Raw genomic sequence first — 24,042 nt, forward strand, 5'->3', positions numbered from 1 at the left:
AGTCTATCTCCGAAAGAAAGGAAATACCTTTATTGCTACCGAAAACGAAACACCTAAATCGGGATGTATGGAATCCACATGAGGTCTGTCCGTCTATACTTGTAGGGGTAGAATAGGTGGGATATCATCCTTCTAGCGCAAGTGATTGAACTTAAAGTAATTGAAAGTAATCATCCTACTCTGTGACTGGTACTTGATTAGCTGCATTGGCAAGTAAGGAAGTCTCTTCAATCTACAAAAGTATTCGAAGAGTAAAACATATTGAGATAAACTAATGAAAATTAAAAAAAAAATCTAAGCTCCATGTTACAAACTATGCTTGAGAAACTCTTACTAATCTCGGAAATCTTGAGCAAATCAATAAAACATATTTTTTAGTTTGGGTAAGACAACTAATTTTTCAAAATAAATTTACTTTTTAGGAAGAAAGTCAGTCATCAAAAGAAGTGTCGAGAAGTGTATTAAACGAGGCAAGTATACCTGCAGCTTTAAAAAATATGTTTTGCAAAAAAAATGACATCTATAAACAGCAAAGATTTCATTGCTTATTTTATCTATTCATTGTATTTGTGAAAAACATAGGGATGTGTGTAAATGCACGTTTTATTTTTTTGAGTAAACCTCGTTTAAAGATAACGTCAAAGGTAGGTTTTAATTATTATTTTAATAAAACATACCGTATAGCAGCACTTAACAGAGCTATCACTGCCTCATAAGTAGACTTAAAAATTAAACATATTAACAGAGAACCCCCGCAGAGAATCATCTTAAATTCTTCGCATAACTAAATTAATCTTAAACTCTATTATGACATTTAGTATCTTTAAAATCTTATGTTAAGCGTAACCTACAGGTATTTGGTTGTTGTTGTTTTTAATCAACATTTAACATTTAAGAATTTGTTTGCAAGAAATAAGAATTCTTCGCAATAAGGGTAGAAATTTTAGAAAGTAATATTCTAGCCTTTTTAGGAGTAGATGGAACGAAGCCTTGTGGGATTTTTTTTTTTTACTTGAGAGAATTCCACTAGAAAATTGATCTTTGAATAGCAAGAAACTGCTCAGCGGTTCCGAGAAAATTTTCAACTTAAAGTCGAATCCGAAGTGTTTTTTCTCCTTTAAGTTCCGTTTTTTTTTAGGAAAATCTATCACTGGTATCAACTATTGATATTAATAAAAACTGCTCTCTCAAAAACATATTGTTTTTTTTTTTTGAATTGAAATCATGGTGTTTTTACTAACATATAGATACAATGTTTATGAATATATCCCGTTTAAGGGGATGTGATGGGTAAATGTGACTTGAAAATGTTATTCCTACAAAAGTAGAATATCAGAAAAAATACCATTGAAGGGATTCGTGTACAGTAAATAATATTTAAAAACAAATATCTAGCATGATAATTTTTATTTTTGTGTTTTTGAGGTTGCAGTTGAATTTTGCATCTTATATGTTGATCATAGATCCACTTGACCCTTTATCAAATTTATTTTCATATGATAAGTTTATAAGCCTGTAAAAACTCTAACACGACAATATTTTAGAAAATTGTTTTTGTTGTTTTTTTCCCAGTATCCGACTAGGTTGAAAAGCCGATTTTCGACCAAAATTCACTTTTTCTCAAAATAGCTTTATTCAACAGCCCCATTCTTTAATATTATAAATCTTTTTGGTTTTTTAACTACGCGAATTAGAACTCACATTATAAGCATTTTAATACATAGTGTCTGCAGTATAACACGTGTTAATTCTAATCTTTATTTACGTTTTTTGAAGAATGCAATCTTTGTTCGATACTGGCTACGGAAAACAGGATTTTGCAAATTCTATTCAGTATTGAAGCATGAAATTTGGCATGCTTGTCTTGTGAGTACTTGTGCGTGGATAGACCGCAGATTATGTAAATGATGACACATTTTTTGATTTATAGCTTTTTTACCCAAAAAAAGATGATTAATTTTCAAGAAACTTATGGATGAAGTCACGTAATTCGTCATAAACCTTAAAATTGTTGAAATATTTCTTAACCTGCGGTCTGTTTCATGCGTAGCATTTATACGTGTGAAATAATCTAAGCATATTGTTTGTAGCTAGTTATTTTTTATTGATACAATGTTTCTCCTAACAGCAACACTGTTTCCCCTAATTTTCAGTCATTTTTGCCAAAAAATAACCCATTTAAAAATTTTATTGATATTTTGCTTTATTTTTAAGCAAAATACATGTATTCAGATCTTTGTGCTTCTAAATAACATTAATATTATTTCATAATAACTAAAAAAAAAAAAACTGCCGCGAACCTGGTCGGATACCTTAAATAGAAAGGTACATACAGGTATTCTAAAGGTTTAGTGGTGCCGAGAGTTACGAAAACATTATTTTGACTTATTTCGAATTATTGTTTAAATAAAAATTGAATTGATAAAAGATAATCAAAATTGTGAGTTAATTAGTTTCACTGATCTATTAAAACTGTCTTAAATTGATATTCTCTCATACAGAAACTGTTAAAAAAATCTAGACACAAAGCATTTGAGACGAGCTTTATTAAAACTGCAAGTGTGCTTGCTTTTTTACGAATATAAATGCCACGCTTGTTTTTTTATAAATAAAACAATAGAAAAAAAGAGATCATCAAGAGTATCTTTAATATTTACGTTATAAGGTTGTCGTAGTTTAAGGTATCGTTCATAATCTAAAGAACTATTGTTTGCTTTTCCATTGAGCTAATAGTAAGTTGCATAATCATAATAAATTATTTTTGGTTCACATAGTTTAAGGAAAAAGAAAAGTTTCTTAGTGTATTTTTTTTTCTTAAATTGGGTTAAGCCGATATCCGCTCTTTGTATCTAGGATGTGTATATGCGAAGTATACAAATAAAATTTATCTTTTCTACAACCATACGACAAAGAACTATTCCCAACTATTCCCCCCAGGAGGCTTAAGAGCCAGCTTCATCCCATATACAACACCATCCAAACTCTCGAATAGAAGCAACTCACAGTTCATATTTCTTTCCTAAAATAAATTTGGCACTTTGATATCTTTTAAGAAAGACATTTTCCATCTTTTCTGATGCTACGCTTGCATACAGGTAGACTAAAAGAGAAAACTGAGAAACAGGCTCAGCTCTCGTTTCTAGCAACATCAATCATTTTACAATCATCTAGGCCTTTCACTCCTCCGCAAATCGTCGGTTTTCTTGAAATTTATCAAAAACCTTTGCTCAACTCAGCTTATTTTGAACTTTTTCTCGCTTCATATCAATAATTTGGACAGTAATTTATCACTCAAAAGTATTTTTATGAACCTCAATTCTGGATCTATCTTAGTTAAAGTTCTTAGTACTCCATTTTTTTAAATTGCAATGGTGTCAACAACCGAAGGGGAAAAATTGTGCATCTTAAAATTTAGAGAATAATTAAATATAACAGATATATTTAGAATATAGACAACCTTTTAAGTTAGATAGACAGTAGTTATGTAAAGCGAACGAATAAATAAAAGGTATATAGGCCTTTAAAGATACACAAGAGAAACATATGTGCTGTACTGAAGCATCCGATTTTGTGAAGAAGTTGAACTAACAGTTACTTTTAAATACTACTCTTTCGAAATATATCGCTAAAAGTATTTCACTTTAAGGTGTTACAGTACCTCAAAAATGATGAAACGATCAAAAAAAAAAAAAATATTGCTTGTTTCAAAACAAAAAACTATTCTGAACACAGGGGAAAAGTTTCAATGCTTTAGTTCAAATATTTAAAAAGTTATGATTGGTTTTGGGTCATGCTCCCTATGTGTTCTTATGCAAAAGAAAAACTTCAAATTGCTTTTTCTCGATTATGGTTATTTTTTTTTTTGGATTTTCATGTCATTAGAATCCCTAAGAATTTTTTCTATTAAAGATACAGCTTTAAAGTAATATTTTTTGCAATTAGGATAACATATTTGACAAAACTGTGCATTGGATTAGCATTTTATAAAATACACTAATGTTTAGAGCATGTTAAACCTTTAAAAACCAAAATTAAAAAAAACTTTGATTTTTTACGTAATTAATCACAGAAAATTTTCGAATGAACTCATAAGCAAATGAATGCACAGATTTTTAGAGATAATTATAGTGATCGCTTTGCAAAAAACGTTTTTTAAATTAGTGCAAAAATAAAAAAAGCCTTAAAAATTTCAAAAAGGTGAAATTTTCCATAATTTTTTGAATTTCCAAAAAAAGTAGGCAATATTTTTCAATTTTGAAAATAAATTATTGATTACGAAATAAGTATGCATGTTACTATTTCAAAGAAAGATAAAATTTATATAAATTAAAAGAAATTGCTTGAAAAGTGCTGTGACCCCTTAATTGACAAATGTGAAGCTGAGTTTTAGGTGCGTAAGTTTTTAGGGTACCAAAATTTATAACTATATAATTTTATTTGTTAATAAAGTTCCTTATTTATTATCAAAAAGTAGCTATTAGAAAAAAATAAGGAAACAATTACACGAAATATTTTTTATAAATTAACAGCAATCGCTTAACAGCAATGGCCATAATTTCTATGGCTTTACCACAAAAAGCCATAGAATTTTTTATGATTTTTTTGAATATGATTATATTATTTTTATTTTAGCGTTGAATCATGAAACACTTCTCATATGGTTAATTCAACAATCATTGTTACTACTTACTTAGGGAATAAATTTTTCGCAAGGTACAGTACCCTGTAGATTCTTGGGATGTACCATATGCTTCAAGCAGCAGTCACTTATTTGAACTCAATTTAAGTACGTGTGTGTTTGGTAGTTAAAAAAATGGATAATAATAATTATTTATAAATATTTGTTTTTGTTTCCAAAGGGGCTATATAAGAAGCTATTTAAACTTTACCAGACCTAGTGCGTTTCCAGACGAGGCACCAGTTTTTCATGTGACACCGATAAGGCACAGGTAGTTTTATACGCCCAGTTTCCACCAGATGGAGGCACCTTGGTTCTCTTTAATGTGAAGCTGCTCTAGGAAATTTAATTTTGGCTAGGGAATTCAAAACCAAACGGATGCCCAAGGGATCTTTTACATGCCGCATAATGATACGACATTTGCGCTGATGACTTTCTGCATCTCGAAAAGCCATCGACTGGTCAACTTAGGTCAAAACCTGGGTCCAAAAGCTAGAAGGCCAGCGCCTTACCATCACGCCATAAGTCGGCCCTTTTTATTTATAACTAGTGGTACCCGCACGGCTTTGCCCATAATTAATAGAAAAATTAAAAGGTCTTTTGGTTCGCCTGTATATTTACAAATAATGTGTGATGAATTTTCTCGTCAATTGACTTGTACCCATGTTACGGTTCCACGTTATGACAATTTCGTATCTCGCCAATTGACTTGTGCCCATGTTACAGTTCCACGTTATGACAATTTCGTATCTCGCCAATTGACTTGTGCCCATGTTACAGTTCCACGTTATGACAATTTCGTATCTCGCCAATTGGCTTGTGCCCATGTTACAGTTCCACGTTATGATAATTTCGTAATTTCCTCGTCCATATTCTGATAAATTTGTTCTTAAAATTAGAATAGAAAAAGAACCACATCGAATTTTCGAAAAATCGCAGCGAGATGCACACCCCCATGCTACAAACTAACTTTATGCCAAATTTCATGAAAATCGGCTGAACGGTTTAGGCGCTATGCGCGTCACAGAGATCCGGACAGAGAGAGATCCTGAAAGACAGAGATCCCGACAGAGAGACTTTCTTCTATATTATTAGTAAAGAATAGATATACTTTTTGAACAAGGCATTCACTTATCTGAACAAGGTTACATTATGTTTAATACAATATAAGAATATTATTCAGTTTAAAGTGTTAAATTAATAAAAGCCTTTTTTAAAAATATTTGGGTTTTCTTGTTAATGTTGCTCTGCCGTAACATTTCTGACATTAAACTGCATAGAATTATTAAGATTTTTGGTATACCAACATTCGTTTTTTCGCGTGTACTATCAAAAGTTTCTCATGAAGATTTTTTTTTCAGAGCTACTACGTGTTCATAACTCTCTATAGGCTGATCTGCATCAACTGACTAAGAAAGGAAACATCAGTCAAGAAAGCTTTTATAGTCCGATCGCGAAGAAATAACCCTTGTTAATCAATCGAGAAAACGAGTCCAATCCTTAAAATAGGTAGAGGGAAGAAAGGACGCGTTCCATGTTTTAGTGTTTAACAACATTTTGGCGGTATGGAAAATAATTAACTAGTATGTTTTCGTTATGTAATTATTCAGACCTAAAAGATTTAAGTTGCAGCAATAACTGCAACTGGCGAAAAAAATAGAATTGACAAGCTTTGCTTTCTTTATTGCAACCTTACTTTCGACAATTTTCAATTCAAATTAATTATAGAAGAAGTGTTATCTCTGACCAATGGCTACATAAAGAAGTAAAACCAAGATCCACCCACTTACGTAGAATGTGACCTGTCCAATGATACATCTGCCGTGACAGCATAAAATTAAAATGTGATTCCTCTTTGGTTACTTTCTGAAATTCCAAGGTGACGTATTCAAGCTCAAGAACCAATGACGCACTTGCAAATTCCGTTCTTCAGTCAATAAAACTGGTAGTTATATCCCATAAGAATGATATTGATGTAACTGATGTCTAAATATGTGAATTTCTGAACTTACAACAAAATAACGGAGTGATTTGAAGTGGGGTTGGAGTGAAAAAAGAAAATAATGAATAAACTTTTTAAAATTAAAAAAAAAAAAACATATTTCCTTGCTATATTTTTGCAGATTTTTATCATGAACTATTTTTTTATGATTCTAGTAATTTATTATTTTCCAAATCTGAGATTTACATTTATTACAGAAACTTTAAAAAAAGCTTTAAAGACTATCAAAAATATTTATAACAGTTGTTTTTTTTTATCATATTTCTACTTAGTTTTTACCTCTCCAATACAAGTCACTGACTTAAATCGTTCCCTGACGTAGGTTAGAATTAACATTCAAGCATAGAATTTTTTAAAAGAAATAACTCGAGTAGCCAGAAAACCAATTTTCAGTTTTATCTTTTCGTATTTATTTGATATATTTACACGACTCAATCTTCTATAACGTTAAGTAAAAATCTGATAATGCTTTTCCTTCTGCTCAGTACAAAGCGTAAAAATAGCCAAAAAATGTGTGAACTTTTTCTACCTATCAAGACAGCTTCACCAGTCCAGCTGTTGTTACACTTACATGTTCCAATGCTTATTATTTTTTTATTCTGTCTTTTCTATCTTAAGCCGAACCAGCTGTTGTACGCTTCAGAATAGCATTAAAGCTCAAGTTTTGCACTGCTGAAAAGTATCGCAAAAGAAACTCATATGGTGGGGCACTATTCGATTATTTTGCACTGGAGACGTCTGTGCTTTTGACTTCTCAATGCAAGATGCGAAATGCATTCAAAGAAACCCGAGCTTTTAAGGATTTTCAATTCTGCATATTGTGAAAAGAAATGTCAGAGAAAAGCAGGCCACGTAAAAATCTATTTGTTCCCCTTATTTTTTTCCTTTTCCTTTTGACAATGTTTCGAAAAAAAAAATACATGACAGCATTAGTAACTAATTTTTTGTTATGAATTTTATCACTTGCTTAATTAAAAATAACTGACAACTTGAACAAGTATGGGATGACTTAATAAAAAAAAATGACATGAACGTATAAGTGACAAATTTAGGAAAATAAAAAAGAAGTCACATTTAAAAAAAAACAAGAAGCTTGCTGAACATAAAGTTGTGTTTCGTATGTTATTATGATTTGTAAAAAAAATAATAATTAAGTTACAATTTATGCATAATTATAAATTAAAGTGATTTTTTTTTTATCTTGCCTACTTTCCAGTAAGAATAATGATAAAAATAGTTAAAAACTAAAACAAAATTGTACAGAAAAAAAGGCCTACAAGTTGTAGTAAATTGTCATTTTAAATTTTTTAAGAGCAAGAAATTATCAGAAATTGTATGGCCAGATGCTCACATTCCTTACTAAACGTACAAAATAAGAACTACACCTGAAATACACCTTCAGCTCAGTCATTCCAGCCGTGGAATGCAGTTTCGTGCTTATTAGCACTCATCAGCTCGGCATAAGAAGTGACTGAGTTGGAGGTGGAAAACCTCTTAAGGAAGCCAAGAGGGCCAAACAAACTGCTAGCTAATATAGAATTAGCAGACCAGACGAGTAATCGAAGCAATGGTTCGGTTCAACATGAAGATTGAAAGCAAGGCATGGTATTTTCAGTAAGTTACCGCCCTATGACTAAGCTGGCATGTATTTCATGTAATTCTCTTGCATGAAATACGTTCTGTATTCTTTAATTGTCATGTAATGTCTTAGCCCTGGCTATAGGGCGGTAACTTACTGAAAATATAAAACAAGATAATTTTTTGTCTACAATTCAAAAGGCCTTAAGAGTAAATCTTGGAAAAACTCAGTGCAAAAAAAAAAAAAAAAAAAAAAAAATGTTTTATAAATCTTATTTCCTTCAATTTAAGCAATCACCTTTAAACTATTTAAATAATTCAAGAGCCGACCGCCTTGTCTAGTGGTTAGAGTAGTCTGATTGCGGATGGAAAAATTCCGGCTCGGGCATGGATGTACTTTCCCTCTCCTGTCCTTGTCCCTTCTGTGTGTGAATTTGTTAGTATGCTGTGAATGGTTTCCTGCAATATAGGCGGGTACAATATATGGTCCTCATAGTATGTGTGTACCGTGGAAGCCGGACTTCACTGCAGATAACGGTATGGTTGGAAAAGTGAAGCATCACACCCCAAATTGTCAGCCTAGCTGGTACGAGACAGCAACAACAACAACTACTCAAGAAACTTTTTTAAAAATGTAATTAAACTTTCAATTTCTGCCGGTTCTTATCAATAATCAAAATGAGTAATTTTTGAAAATCTACAAAATATATATTTAATAATATAATATTACAAAAAATTCTTACATATAACATAAAATATTTCTGAAATGACTTTTGATACATTTTTTAATCCCCTGATATTCAATTTGCATTGTAAGTTAAGCCCAAAATATAGCAGTAATGGTATTTTTCTACTTCACGAGAAAATGAAACCCTAAATTACATGTTTCTAGTACCGCTTTGATTTGCATCCCTTTAAAGACTTTAAATATCATTGCTACATTAATAAAATCAATGACTATTATATCTTTGTAAATGTGAATTGAAATTTTTGAAAACCCTTCTATTCCATCGCGTTTCAAAAACAAAGTTATCTGTGTCAAACTGAAATTCCAAATTGCGGTTGAAACGGGGAACAGATAATGCATACTTAGCTGTAATCAAAACACTACAATACTTTGCTTTGATTCAAGAAGATTAATTACAAATGCTACTTTAACTATTACTAGTTTTCAAATGATACTCTTAGACTTAGTAATAGGTAATCAAAAGTTCTTTTGAAAGTGGTGGTGGTTTAAAAGTAAATAGAAGGCGATTAATGAAAATAGTTTTGTAAAAGCTTCCTCTTCAGGAAGATTACTAATACTGCACACATGATGTATTTTATGTTACAGAAGTAAATGTACTATATATATATTGAGTTTTGAGTTTAATTAAAAGTTTGAGTCTAAAGCTTAGCTTTAGTCCTTAATTTTCATTTTAATGCTCCACAATATGAACATTTTTCTTGACTTTTATGCATATTTATTTAGGCGCGAACGCATGGGAAAAACAAAACGCCCATCTTGACCATTTCCAAGTTTATTTTAATGATTTTTATTTTTAACTATGCAGGCATTATGTTCGTATCTCAAAGAACTGGAAAATGGTTATCTTAGAATGTTGAACTTAGATGATGTATACAGGATCTCCGCAATATCTACTTGTGCACCCTACTTTTTCGATGCAATAAGACTCTCTAAAAATATTGTTTGCTCCTTTTTGTGAGAAATCACTCATAAATTCAATCATAACGATAATTTCGTACAAACATCCCTCAATCCATGCCTCTAGTCCGCTTTCCGCCGCTTTTGAAGAGTTGGAAATGCACATAGACCTCCCATTATCTTCTTACTACATTTGATTAAAATATTTTCCGCTTATTCACAAAAGAAAAAAAAAAGGAACTGAAATTCAGTACAGGTGAATCTCTATTATAACACGGTTAATTCATTCTGTGTAGTATCGAAAAAGTGTTATACGATACTTTTTTATAAAGGGTTTCTTTACTCATTTTTTAGCCTACTTTCCCAGTAAAAGTCAGAAAAAGGAGAAAAAAGCATGAAGGAATACTTAATGCATCTTAAAAATATCGCTAAAAAGGAAAAAAAAAACAAAAATAAATAAAATAATTAAATAAATATCGAAAAATTAAAAATTGGAAAGTAGGGTATTGAGATGGGGGAAATGTCTGTCGGTCTGTCTGTCTGTCTGTCTGTCCCCCCTAATAACTTTTGAATGAATAGTCCGATTCGAACAAACTTTTTTTTTGTCCGAAAGATTTCGGCAAGGACACCTCATTCCCATATTTCACTTTTAGATTTTAACTATTTTTTGTTCGATTTTTAACAGTTCAAAAAAACTTAACATTAGCGTCTACGGAGAAATTCAAGGCAATTCAAAACTGTGAGGCGAATTTGCTTCAAACAAACTTTGTAGGAAAAAGCTTTTGATGAAAAACTTGTATATGAAATATGTTTTTGATTTGAACGATTTTCCGTTCAATTTTGAACAATTCAAATCCCTTAACATTAGCGCCTACGGGGAAACTGAAAGTCAATGCAGTTTCCGAACTTGAAGGTGGATTTACTTAAAACGAATTTTGTTCGAAATAGCTCTTGATGCCAAACTCCAGGCTCCGACTCCGAGAATTTAGGGGCACCTGACTCCGACTCCGGTGATTGACAATTAATCTGCCTCCGACTCCCCGACTTCGACTCTGACTTCGTAGCTTTGGCAAAAATTTATACACGGAGGACAAATGACTGACTCCGATTCTTGGGTATTCGACTCCGACTCCTTTATCCCAAAATGAGATTGACTCTGACTCCGACTCCGCAGCTATGGTTTTAACTGTGAAATAGTTATTGTTGATATGACTTGTTTTTATTTTCGCGCTAAAGTTTTAATTTAGGTATTCAGTTTTCGGCGAATAAACTCGAAGTCATTTATGTTTCTACATAAAGATATGCGCAGACACTTTTTTTTTTTTTTGACAATGAAAATTATTTCTTTAAGTTGACATCTCATTGTTTTTATTTATTTTGGTAAGTGCATTCTTTCGTTTAAAAAATATTCTTTGTTAGTTTATCTAATTTTTTTTTAGATAAGTGAGGAATATTTTATTCCTAGAAATCAGCTGCAAATATTAAAAAAAAATATGTTTGAAACAATTTGCGATTTTAGCAATTTTTGAGAATATTGATCAGGCACTAGAAAGTAGTATGATTATACGGGAAAGTAGGCTCGTTTAGTTTTAGAAGGAACTTCTTGTTAACCAAATTAATCATGTACATATCATAAATCATGTCAATGTGTACCGTTTTATACGATACCTTATATCGAAACCAAATCCTAAGGTGCAAATTTTATTTTAGCTGGAATTTCGGCTCAATAGAACATACAAACAAAAACTGACAACCAAAACATAATAAGTTCTAGAGATTTAAACATTAAAAATGTTATACACTATAAAACTTAATTATTTTACATACCTCGAATTAAAACTGTTATTCGCAACCAGAAAAAACTTTATCCGCTTTTCTTTCTATACTAAGAACAAAACGCATTCCATAAGAAAAAAAAAAATATGAGCTTTTATATAGCAATAAAGTTCGTCTGAGCGACAACAACAAGACAAAATGTAAAATAAAATTTGGTTTGGACTTCATTTTTACTTCCTTTTACAAAAAAGGAAAAATTGTGTTCGCGAAATAAATTTCACTCAACAATCGGTCCTAATTTCCATTTTGCTCACAACCGAATGAATGTAGAGTTTTTTTTTTTTTTGCAACCCGACTACACGTGGATAAATGCCTAGGAACGTATAGACACCCGAAATATTCATTATGAGTTAATTATCGCGAGTTTCCTCGTTACGTATGTATGTGTGTATGAGCGTATGTGTGTTTGTATGTCGCATAACTCAAGAACGGTACGTCCTAGAAAGTTGAAATTCGGTAAGTAAACTCCTGTGGGGTCTAGTGGTACACCTCTCTCTTTGGTTGCATTAGGGTGTTTCAAAAGGGGTCTTTTGCACTTGTTTGTCTGGAAATCATTGTTAATTTCGATGCAAATAGTGTTGTTATAATTTGGGGAGGACTTGGCGATATATTGGCAGTCTTTTGGTCGGCAAGTTTTGTCGCCAACTTGGCGACAAATTTGGCGGATTTTTTTTTATTTTTAATTTTTCATCTGATTTCAATTCGGCCTTTATTTGGTGATATTTAGAGAGTTTTCTAATGAATTGCATTAGAATTGGCAATAATGGGGAAATAACATGAAATTGGTGTAAAATGCACACATTAGCTCGTTTATTTAACGTTTGCCAAATTTAGCTTATGTTTATCCCAATCTTATTTTCTTACAATACATTGGAAATAAAATAATGTTCACCTTTTCGCTTTAAGAACACTGATGAGAAAAATCAAGAATGTATTTAAAAGTTAAAAGTTAGTGTTATACGGGGAAACCAAACTTTTGAGCCCAAGACAGAAAAATGTTCGTAAAAGTTTCATAAAAACAAAGTAAAAACGTATTACAGTTGTTATCATACATTTTTTAACAGTGTATTGAACAAAAATAAAATTCCTTCTTTTAAAATTCGAGTTTCTACAAAACTATGTAGTTATAAATTAAAGTTTCGTACGTGTAATATCGAAACCGTGTTATAATAATCGCAAATTTGGTACCGCGTAATATCGAAACCGTATTGTAGAAGTACCGTGTTATACGAGGGAGCCTGTATACATTAATACAAGCTATTTAAATAATACGATATGCAAAAAAAAGAGAGAGAATACAAGAGATTACAGTGTGTACAGACTTTGTTTTACGCATATATTTCAATTTTTTAACTTATACGACGCCATTTAAAACGTACATTGACAATTCATCTGCAGTTGAATAATTTGAATGTTTACTAGGGGAGAAGTGAGAACCGTGAGACACAGAGTAAGACCACTTATTTTAAGTTCAATTATTAGTTAAATTATTAGTAATTTATTATTCTGTTTGGTGAGTTCCAGCCTAGTAAAACTTTTGAAAAGTCAGGTTAACATACTGTGAGCAATTTTTTAGAATAAAATTTTCTTTCAATTACCATGTAAGAAAAATAACTATGTTATCATTGTTTGAACCCATCGAAGTTAAATACCTCCATTGCTTTTTGCACCGTTTCTAAACTCTTAGATACTTTCTACAGACTAATGTTGTTAATCTTTCATTAGCCTATAAACTAATGTTCATTTTCACAATACAAGGACGTTGTTAATTTTCTTTGCCTGCGAATGAATTATTGAGTTTATATTTTACAATGAGGGAACACAGTGAGTCACGAAAAATTCGATGATCACTGCTCCCTGGTACTTTTACATTAAAAGTGGAAGAAATATACATTAAACTTAATTTAATTACAACTAGCTTGTTGATACAAATAATAAAAAATAAGTTTAAAAGCCCTGCATCAGCAAAATATGGGCGCTTGAGTGGAATGTTATGACTTTTATAGTTATATAATATCACAGAAATATTTACATTTTGTATTCTCTTTACAATAAACATGTTAGTTGTTTCATTGCAGCATGTTATATGTAATACTATTTTCCACATCTCCAAATTTTAACAAGCGTACAAAAAAGGAAGTCATATAAGATAATTTGGACATTTTCTGAAGCAGACAGAAAATAAGCTGTTGTACTAGTAAGAGATAAAGGCTACAGTGTAAGCATTCTATCATTTTCCATTGCTACATCACAAGATGACACTTTGGGCCAGTTTATTGATCCAGAATCATTTAAATAATTCCATTACAGTCCCAAACAAATACGTGGTAGTCAAACTACTGTGCGTAGAGATGACACTAAATTTACCTTGCCAAAGGTAATACTTCATACCAATACCAAACAAAAGCAATTATTCATATAATTCCGGGTAAATTTAGATATTTTTCAGCATTCGTTAAGCCAAAAATAAAACATGTGTCTCACTGTCCCCACTTGCCAGGAGAATAGTGAGACAAATTAGCATTTCGCCTAACTTATTTTTCTCGTTTATGTGACTTCCCAGTTTTTTCGAGATCCACCTTTATAACACCTATTAGCGACAAATATTGTACCATTTGAAAGAATTTAATTTCTGTATTTTTAATAATAAAAAATGCAATTGCTTTTTTTTTTGCCTCACTGTACTCCTCACTCCGCCCCCACTCTTCATAAAACTTTTCCTCCTTTGTCAATATTAAATTTAATTTCACTCATCCAACAACAGGAATTTTTCAAAATTGCCTTTCTAGAAGTCTTTCTTTCGGTAGGAAACACAATTATAAAAAGATATTTAAGTCATATATCTGGACGAAGCACATCAATTATATGAAAATTGAAACAATCATATATATATATATACACACACACACACACACACACACACACACACACACACACACACACACACACATATATATATATATATATATATATATATATATATATATATATATATATATATATATATATATATATATATATATATATATTAGGGTGGTCCTTATTTTTGAAGTTGTAGATATTTTACACGAAGCCTCCTCAATTTGTTCCATTATACAAATAAATGATTCATGCAAAATTTTAAGTCAATGCATGAATATTAACACGTGCCCCTTGCCCCCCCCCCCCCCTTTTTGAGTTTTGAAGAAAAATTTGCGGATTTTCTCATTTTTGTGTAAAAAATATTCCTAGGTTTCCTATTTAAAGTAATTTTGAACCTCAATAGATGTTGCTACATCCAGACCAACCATTCTCTCACTTTCATTCTGTAAAATTTTACATATTACATAGGTAACATGTACACCAATGGCCTTCGGACAGGAATACCGCTATTCGCGCTCATTTCAAACCAAGCGGCAGGGGAACATTTCTTTCCACCAAGATGGACACAAGGGATTCTAAAGGCCATTTATGAATGGCTTAGACCATTAATGAATGATTTTTGACAACAACAAATTGCCTCCTCCAGGCTTTGGGGGTGCTGATTTAGAAAGTTTTCTGTGTATGTAATAGGTGTGGCAAATAGGATCACTAGGTTTCCATGCTATAAATATATGCATTCTTATAATTTAAATTTTGAAAAATCCTCGATTACCCTACTATAAAAATAAACTCTAATTTCCATATCTAAAATATAAATTTTAAAAAATTCCAGATCGGAATAATGTAAAAATCCATTCTTTAAACTGTCTTCTATTTCAGTACATAGTCCTTTATTATCATCAAATTCCTCTTGCAATTCACAAGATTTAGAAACCAAAATGGGTATCTATCCTAACCTGTTGAACCTTTTTTCTATATCTGGTCTACCACAACGCAAAAAAGTTTGAAAACTATTTATATATGCTCGCATTTCATCAATGTTAGACAAATGCCATATTAGGGACAAAGATGCTGTTCATTTATTAACAGCCTATGTAGATGCAGTAAATTTAAATCCAAATAACCTTATGATCAATCGTACATCCCTTAAGAGAGCAAGAGAAAATCTTCGAGAGGTAAAATCAGATTTCATGAATTTAAATTTAGATTTTTTAGTTATTTCCTGGGATACAAAGCTACATCCAGATGTAACTGGCAAAAAACGCCGATAGCATTACCATGATAGCTTCAGGTCCCAATTTTGAACAGCTACTCAGAATTTCTGAAATATTTCTTCAGTTGTATATAATATCTTAGATGATTGCTCTTTATTGCTAACTGTTTAAGCTGTAGTGTTTTATACAGCGGCTTACAATACCGGCCGTATAAATTGTGCATGTAATTTTTAGAGTGAAAGCTGAACCGGTGATATATTGCATTTGTATTGCTATCATCATGTACTTGAAATCGTACTGCAGAGTGTCTTTTAAAGAAGTTCTTGCCTTTCTTAGTTTAGACTCGATATTCCATTATTTAAGCGCTTCAAAATTCAAAAAGTACACATACCACTTAAATTCTAAAAGAAGAATTTGATGACATATTATTGTTCGTAGAAAGCGGAATTAAGAAATATTACAGAGCATTTTCATAACGTGTAATAATATTTCTTAGTGAAGTCCTCCCTCCTACAGGGATATGTTTTCGGCAACCTGGAGCTTATCTGTGAGCCAGATGGGTGGCAAAAGGAATTTGTTGTTTGAATGTTTATATATTTAGGAAACAATCTAGTGTCTAAAATATCTGCAGAGTACAAAATGATGACAAACATGCAACAGAAGCAGTGATTGAGAAATTCATAAATCACTTATGGTACTTAGGGGATGAACTAGTAGCTTTGTCCGTATTGGATGAAGGAATTAACTTTGGAGATAGGAAAAGACTACTTCAAAAAAATGCTTGCTGAATAGGAAGACGTGTCTGATGACTGTAAAAAAAAAATTCAGAAAACAGTAGATGATTTGGAATACTTTTTTAGTAAAGATCTTCCTTTTTATAGAATCAATTACAAGTCAATAAAACTGTTTGATAAGTTACAAACACCAAAAGATGTTTTCCTATTTGATCCTGATTCATGGCAAAATGAAGGACGCTATTTAAAGGGAAGAGATATCGTTAAAATGCTGAAAGTTATGAATGATACAACTGAAAGAGATGCACAATTAATCGAAGAATTTCACAATCAATTTACCAAATATGAGTCTCAAAAGCAATTTAGTATTTTACAGACAGTCCAAGACTATCGGGAAAAAAATTGCAAACGATTGAGATATATTGAGAAAAGCGTACGATTAAGGTAAAGTTTTTAAAGCACTATTTCATTCTTATTCAATGTAAAATCTTTAGACGATATGAAGTAGTTAAAAAGATTAATTTTAGTGCTACCTCGCTGTAAAAATATTTTGCAAACATAGGAGAAACGATGTACGGGGTCTGAAGTAAAAACTCAAAGATTTGTGGGAAAATTATCAAAAGTGTTAAAGTTCAACGTCCTAGAGGCACGTGTTATTATTGACCAATCGAGTTCAACTTTTGCACCGATTACTTTTTATTATAGTGGCGTCACTTGTTGAATTCCGAATTTTTTTCCCCCGTATAAATAAGGACCACCCTCATATATATATATATATATATATATATATATATATATATATATATATATATATATATATATATATATATATATATATATATATATATATATATATATATATATATATATATATATATATATATATATATATATATATATATATATATATATATATATATATATATATATATATATATATTGTTCAAACAGTTCGGCACTTTGACGTAACCGAAACTATATGAATAATAAAACACGAACAGGAAATCCGGTGTCAATTAACATTAAATTATGTGTCGTAAGTTCCGGACAGTAAAAAGCTTACGTGACATTGTCAAACGATATCTAAATCAGTTTATCGGGAAATTTGTTTTTGCTGTGATTACCATTGGTGATATCATTTTATTTCTGGTTTAATTTTCCTGAAAAAAAATTATTGACACTTGTAATATCTATTTTTTAATATGCCTTACGTGTAATGATGATATTTTTGGTAATCCTGAAAATGACATTATTACTTCAATGCGAAATATAATGAAAAAAAAAATGAATGTTTGCCCAACGTGTCATAAGTACTAAAGTATTAATGAGACAGGAGCTTAAATATACAGTCAGCGTTGACTTGGCTTAAATTCTTGTTTAGGTAATGGTTCCATGAGTCTAAAATTAATTGAAGCAATGATAAACGTTTTGCAACAAAGTACAAGTAAATGGGCAGTACAGCTAATCCCCATATTTTTTGGTCACATATCTCTTTAAATGATAGCATTATGAGACAAAAAATGCACGGGTGATTCAGAATTTTGAAGCGTCTTAGTTTTTTACTTCTTGCGTTTTCAGTTTTATGTACCGTTGCGTAGAAAATTAAAGTAAAGTGAAAGTAACGAAAACAAAACAAACAAATTGAGTTCTCATATTTTTAAATATGAAATATGAGTGTTTTAATAAATTGTTTAATTTATGGATATACATTTCTTGTTCATTAAATTTCTAAGAGAAGACACTGGAGAAACTGTATGTACGTTCAAACTAACTATTTAGTGATTAAAAACAGATTTAAAAAATGCAGCTTACATTTTTCTGATGCCTAATTTGTACGTCTCCATAAATTAATGTAAGAAATGTGAAGTAAAACTTGAAATGTACGTACGTTAGTCAGAAAGTTAGTTGCACTACTTCGTATGTATGTGTCATCTAAGACGGAAATGTATGACTATGTGGTAATCCTTCCGACATTTTTCTTGTTCGTATGACGTAGCGGCTTCACTGAGGAAAGTTAAGTTTTTCTGATAATCAGTCGCAATAATGTTTCGACAGTTGCAAGTAGCGTTCCAATTAGAGATGCGTGAAGTGATTTTTTTTTTGAGGGGGAGGAAGACGCTATTGCACTGAAATTTATTTTATGAAGTGCATCGTAAAACTTCAATGTCACACCAAGCTATCACGAAATGGTGTAAATTGTTTGAGAATGGACGTGCAGATATTAATGACGCTGACCGGGAGGGAAGACCAAGTTTAGGTGGGAAGTGTGGGATCCTTATAGCTCAGACCTTTCACCTCCTGACTTCCTTGTTTTTTCTCCCATGAAACAAAAATGTTCAAAGTGACGATACTACTCAGATGACGAAGTGAGAGCTTGAACCTCACAATGGATATTGGACATGTGAAGGGATTTCTTTGCAGAAGACATCGGAAAACTTGTATCATGCCTCGATAAATGGATCGAAGTGGATTTTGAATTGATATACCAAGAAAGTTACTGTCAAATTTCTATCCTGTTTTGTTTTCCCAAGCAATGCTTTTTGAGCGACGCTTGTATCTGGTAAATTTCAGCGGTAACCGAAGGACAGTTTTTACAACAAAAGCGATGCATTTCTGTCTGTGAGCTTAAAAAAAATAAATATTATTCAAAAACTGATGCATAGACTTTTATACTCATTAAGGTAAGTTGCTAAAAAAACCGAAGCCAAGAATTCGTTGATAGTAACTTTTTTTTTTAAATCAAATTTAGAAAACGATAACGGACGGACATTTTTATCGCAAAAATTTCTTTACCGCCGGAAATGAATAAACAGTAGTTAATGATTTGTAATTATTTTTATTTTACATTGGCAACAGTGACACAAAATCTGCACAAAAAGCAATTTCTTATGAACTTGGAATCCACATGTACATGTTGTCCAAAGTAGAAACCTAAATTTACCTAAATTTAATAAAATAATGTTAATACCGATTTAAATTTATAATTTCGTTAATTATAAGTCTCCAAGTGTGTGACTAGTTGAAACGTCTTCTCCGTAAAATTTTTAAATTGCATTTGCATAGAACTAGTGAACTCTTGAGTAATGTTGCTCAATATCTTTGTGGAGAGTGTACATACAGCACAGACTAGAATTTTCACTAAGTAATAGCTTTATTTATTAAGTAATAGCTAGTTAAAAATCATGTTCAATGTACGTTATATGCCAAATTTATTGTAAGAAAAAAACTATGTATGTAATAGTGTTTGTTTGATACCTGATGTAGATTGTTGCAGGATCTTTTCGTCCTTTTTTGAAAATTTGAATAAAAATTAAATTATAACAATAAAAATAAATCATTCCGCGTTACCCTCCCATTATCTTCTGCCAATATATTTAAGTAGGTTTTACTTGTACTAAAAGAGCCATTTAAAACTTGTACTTAAAGAAATAAAGAACTGACATTACCTTTGGAATTTGTCGTGGTATGTCAATAAATTAATTAAATTTAAGGACAAACACGCTTAACTTGCTGCTTGATAATAAAGTACCACAAAGTGGTGTTGAAAACAAAAACGTTACTTTTAACTATCCAAAGAAATGAATAAAACATATAATTTAAAAAAAAAACACCCCACTCCCCTGCATAGACTAACCGGGAAAAGCAGCAATATGCATGATCTTTGAAGTACATGGGTACGAATTTCTGCATTTTATTATAATAAGTACTAAAAATAAAATCTTTTATTCTATTGCATGGAAGAATAATGACCTTCCAAAAAATAATGTACTGTTTTTAACTCTTCGCCAAATCTTTTTATTTGAAACTGCTTATGAAGCTTTTATTTGCAGATCACTTAGTTTTTCTTCTCATAAATTTCAAAACACGCCAGAGAAATATATTAAACCTAGATATACGCAAAGCGGAAAGCAATCCTTTTAGAATTTATATTAAAAAATCGGCTAGAACAGTTGAAAGATGTTATGTAATTTTTGAAGCTTCTTTACTTTAAAAATGTATAACTTTGAGAGGTATTTCATACTTTATATTTCTAGCTCGGGAGATATAATAAATTTTGTACGCTAGACGCATTTATCTTTTCCCATTTTAACTATAGAATATGTAAATGTGAAAACTTCTGAAAATACTTATTGGAGTTTAAAGCATTGCATTAAAAGCATAAAATATGACACTAAATATGTATTTTTTTAAAGTTAACACTTCATTAAATAATAGTTATAATCTTCTTACTTAGTTTTCTATTGTAAGCATCATAAAGAATTAACTAATGATAGCAGGTTTAGGTTTTAACAAAGGTGCTTTATGAAAATCATTTTTGAATGCATTTTAAAGAAACAGTTTAATGAATTGAACTATGCATTGTGATTTCTAAGTGATTAAAAAACGTCTAAGCGACAAAAGGATTAGAGCATTATATTTCTTCGAAAAGGCATCCGTTTTTTTTTTTTTTGTTTTTTTTGTTTTTTTAAATATTTTACATTTTTACTAGAAATATTTTACACCATAGAAATGTAATACCTAATAATCGATATTTGTGACAGTTATAAAAGAGTCACAGATATATCTTCAAAAAAAAAGATCAATTAATTTGGCTTTCTATACACACCATTATGTTTACCTTTTTGGTCTTTGATTAGAAACTGTATTTCAATTTCTTTGCAGAAGATCAATATATAAAATATAAATATACATATATATATATATATATATATATACAGGGTCCATTATGAAAGTAATGAGCATTTACTGGCAAAATATATTTATTGATCGTAATTTGTACAAATGTTCAATATTCTTCAAAATACATTCCTCCTGCATCAATACACTTGCGGAGACGTGTTTGCTACGCCTGAAAGGCACCCTGAAACTCTTCCAAGGGAATGCCTCTCAGGAACGTTGTAACATGGTGTTGGATGTTTCCCAAGGTTCCCCAATGTTTTCCTTTCTTCTCTCTCTCTCTCTTGAGTCGCGGAAACAAAAAGAAGTCACATGAAGCTAAGTAGGGACTGTAAGGTGGTGAGGGATCACCGGGGGGGGGGGACATCCATAACGGGGTTCGTCGGCGACCTCCTCCTGGCTCTCTTTGAATGCCTTGTGCCACTTCCCAGACTGTGATCTTGAAATGCAATCGTCCTTGAAGGCTTCTTGCAGCATCTGGAATGTTTCGGTTGCATTTTTTCCAAACCTCACGCAAAACTTTATGGCGTATCATTGTTCAAGCGAACGCTCCATTGCGTTATGTTACAAAAGTTGAAAACATACTTCAAGCGGAGGCACTTATCTCCGCTCACACTGCTCGAAAGCAACTGACGACTGGATGCATTGAAAGGGCATATCCCGCACCACATTTCCCAGCCGGTTTTACCGTGCTGCCATCTATCGTCGCGTCACAATAACATTATGCTCATTACTATAATACCCTGTATATATATATATATATATATATATATATATATATATATATATATATATATATATATATATATATATATATATATATATATATATATATATATATATATATATATATATTTCTAAACACAGTAAGAAGTTTCACGATACAAAATTTAAAAAAGATTTTCGTTTACTAAATCAATTCCAAAAATTATTTTTATTATATTATTTACGAAGTTATATGTTACGTTAAGTATTATTAGCAACTTTTCAAATCTTCTTGTTATGTGAACAAGGCATTATTATGAATAAGTCTTACTCCAGTGGTATGCAAATTTAAAGACTCAAAAATTTTTAATTTGGTTTTATTGATAACTTCAGTCTTTTCATTAAAATAGGAATAGCTATTTGAACACGTAGTTCTAAATTCAGTATATTGCATCAAATAAATGTTTAAAAATAACGTAATTTAAAAAAACCGTTGCTTGTATTTAGTCATTACATGAAAAACGGTAAAATATTGTTTGATTAAGTTAATTCAAAGCTTAAAAATGAGATAATGTTGCCATTAGCTATCGGTGTGTACTTCATTTTGCATAATTAATGACGAACGCTAAAATACACTGCCGGACAAAATTATAAACTCAAAAAACTTAAAATTTTGTTTCAATCAGATTAGCTCATTAGAAAAATATATCTTAGTATTATTAGTAAGATCTAGTGTTATCTTAGTGTTATCAGTAAGATATCTTAGTGTTATTCCTGGGATTAGATGTTCTTACTGTTACTCTGAGGCGACGATATTTAGACTTGAAATTAATATACTAGATTTTTTTTGACCCTAGTACAGGACGTTTTACCTATTAGTTTATACTTTTGTCTAGGTTTCAATCACGAACGATAAACTATTAAATTTGAACGTTATTATTTTACATTAATTTTTTAACTTAATGCATTTATACCTTTTATTTTTGATTTATTCATCCTCATTTTAATGAATTTATAAATTTGTTTGCCACTATTTATTTAAAAAAGGTCAATCAGGATCGATTTTTAATGTTTAAATGAATAGTATAAATTAGCTATGTAACGAATAACCAGCTATCTTCGCGACGGGTCAAACAGTCACATGACCCTTTTTGTTGGATATCAGAATCGAAAATAAACATAAACTCTTAATTTTTTGTCAAAATTCATGGAAAATTTATGTTTTTTGAACACAACAAATTAAAAATCTATCAAAAACTTCAAGAATTAAAAAAAAGTAACTTTTTGTTTCAAACTTTAACACAAGAAACAGTGTTATGTTCAACTAGTCGACCCGTGCGGAACTCCGCACTGTGCTTCAAATCGTTCCATAAGACATTTCGCTCTTTAAGAATTTCAAAGGAAGAACATTATGACGAAGAACCGAAAAAAAAGTAAGCGCCGAAGAGAAGGCATGTAATTTAAAGACATCAGTAACAAAACCTCGTTAAATACAACGTTGTGATAATTTGATCATAGCTCCCCTTTTAATCGTACATATTTTCAATGCAAACATAAATGTCATTAAAAGTGTGACTGAGTGGTGACTCGTGAAAAAACAGGTTGTGGCAAATACAGTCCTGCACATGTCAGCATCTGACGGGAAAAAAAGAAACATTAAAGGGATATTTATTGGCACGGATTCGAATTGGCGCCATTCTCACTAACAGCCCGACACCCCAACAAACCTAGCAATTGCGCCTTCCTTTTCGTACGCTATTCATTGAAGGAATGCGTAGTAAAAAACAGCAAACAAGCTTTTTGCCAAAAAAAAATAATAATAATAAGATCATGCATCTGTGTTTTGTCATTAACCAGCATGATACGATTTAAAATTATTCGCAAAGCATGGAATTTGATTAAAGAATGACGAAGATCTCACGTAGCGATTGAAACAAACATTCTAGAGAAGTAATAAATTTGATTGAAAATAAGTGTTTTTATCTTTGAATATTGAACTATTTCACATAGAAGGTTGCTTTAACCGTTACGGCTTAAATGCCCTCACATGTTTCTCTTTTAATTGAACACTTAAAATTCAAAACCAAAACCAGTTGAACTGAGTCCGTTCT

Source organism: Uloborus diversus, chromosome 1 (assembly GCF_026930045.1).
Source record: "Uloborus diversus isolate 005 chromosome 1, Udiv.v.3.1, whole genome shotgun sequence".
Classification (NCBI taxonomy): domain Eukaryota; kingdom Metazoa; phylum Arthropoda; class Arachnida; order Araneae; family Uloboridae; genus Uloborus; species Uloborus diversus.